The sequence below is a fragment of the Pavona decussata genome, unplaced genomic scaffold (assembly GCF_977016875.1).
Source record: "Pavona decussata unplaced genomic scaffold, jaPavDecu1.1 SCAFFOLD_91, whole genome shotgun sequence".
Lineage (NCBI taxonomy): Eukaryota > Metazoa > Cnidaria > Anthozoa > Scleractinia > Agariciidae > Pavona > Pavona decussata.
In genome coordinates, this window is record NW_028145508.1 from 1,784,910 (window position 1) to 1,786,994 (window position 2,085).

The following is a 2,085-nucleotide window of genomic DNA, read 5'->3' on the forward strand; positions in this document are numbered from 1 at the left end:
CACCGTTTTAAACGGTGAAAGATGTGTACCGGCAAAAAGTCGATCGTTATTTTATCACTTCTATTATTTCTGTCTTATCAATTACAGTAATAGCCCGCGTATAAGAACCTGGGGGCTTTAAGAACCTGTTAGGCTAAAATTTTCATTTTAAGCCCCCTCCACATAAGAACCTATTTAGGCTAAAATTTTAAGTTAGGTTCTTATCAGTGGGGTTGCTGTGAAAGTGTATAAGTAGAAACTGCTGAATTGAGAGCATCATCTATTTAAAAGTAACTTGACCTAACGTTTTTTTTCTTTCAAGTTTAAGTACCATGTTGTATGTCTATTGTGTTTGCCATTATACTGTATTATGAGATGATATTTATAATATATATAGTATATTCAGATGAAATTCATATGAAAATATAAGAACCTATTTTAAGAACCTTGGTAGCCTAAATTTGCTTTAATTTAAGTATCATTTATATAAAAACCTATTTAGGCTAAATTGGAAAATTCAGGTTCTGAAACGTGGGCTATTACTGTATTCTTTTGCCACTTGACTACTAACATCGTTACCAGAGAAAACATTACTTTTCCGTCGATAGAAGTGGACACAAATCGATAAAGCAATACAGGTTGTCGTTGAGGCCAAACGCAGTCGTGTGTCAACAAAACTTGAATTCCACTTCAAATGGCCGGATGACATTTTCTTATCCATGCACTTCTGGTTTCAATCTTGTGTTGACTTGTGTATAAACCGTTTGGCTGGCACTCTATTGAGCTAGACGCGATGACACGTGCTCGATAATCCGTCTTTGTTCCCAAACCACATGCAGAGTTTAATTCTTTTACTCCAGTGGTTTAGTTTGAGGTGCCAGCCGACGCGCACAAATCTAGTTTGATCGATTTTCTAACCAGAGTATACGCGAGAATACATTTAGTTCGCAGAAAATTAAACCAATTTCAACTTCACCCACGCCGAGTCTTGAGTTGGCTTTCTAGCAGTCAGTTTCTCGAATTCCAATTGGATATTGGATGTGACAAGGCGTGCAAACCTGGCTCAAACGTGGTCACACGTCCGCGCATAAGCAATGCAATATTTACTCAGCTTCTTTTCTGCGCAACTTCACTTTTCATTAATAAATCGTTCCGTTCAATTCAGTTCTCAAAAGTTAGGTTAAAAACGCGTGCCCCTTGTTACAGTAAATGAACTTTGTGCATCTCATGCTAATTAGCGTCCTAACGAAAAATTAATTGCACCACTCAACACCTAATTATCTAGCCACGCGACATTCATTGTTCCTAATTGTTTCATGCATAAAGCACAAATAAAAATTTTAGTCCGTGAAGAGACTGAACAAGGTGTTTTTGGATGACAAAACGTGTAATTCTTACTCTTTGATGTATATTATTAAAAGCTATCGCCCATTAAGTGGTTAACAGACCTTCGGGCTTGCCACTAAGGTAGTGTTTCGACAGTGTAGTTAAGTGTCCTTTATTGATGAAATGATGATCGCGAGGAAGGCAAATATTTGTTTTATTGAAAAGTTCGCACTTTTGATAACCGTATTGGCAGTGGGTAAGTGTTTCGCTTTTTAGTGTGACTGTTATTTTTCAGCATAGTGTTATGTTCTAAGTTCTTCACGATAAATAAGGCTCCACAAGACAAAACGAGTTTACAAATTCAATTTAACATTTGGCAAATACAAGCTGTGTGCATAGAAGCAGTTTGCGTATATGTGTGTTTCCGGGGCAAGTTTCTTTATTCTCGTCCTATCTTTCACGTAGGCTGCTAGGATGCTAGAATGCAGTTCCTTTCTAAACATGAATGAACACCAACAATTTATACAAAACTGGGCAAAGACAAAATTTTAACTTTCGAAATGGCAATTCGGGCCCAAATCGAAGGGCTTTTAATTTTAACAGAATTTTTGCTTCGCATTTTCAGGTATAACAAATGTACACTGCAAACGATCTTGTGCTTCCTGCCGAAAATCGTTCGCACAATGTGATTACACAACTGGCGTTTGTAATAGCAATTGCCGACGAACAAAACTCTGCAAAAGAGAAGACGATCTGTGCCTTGCTACATGGAGCTGGAAA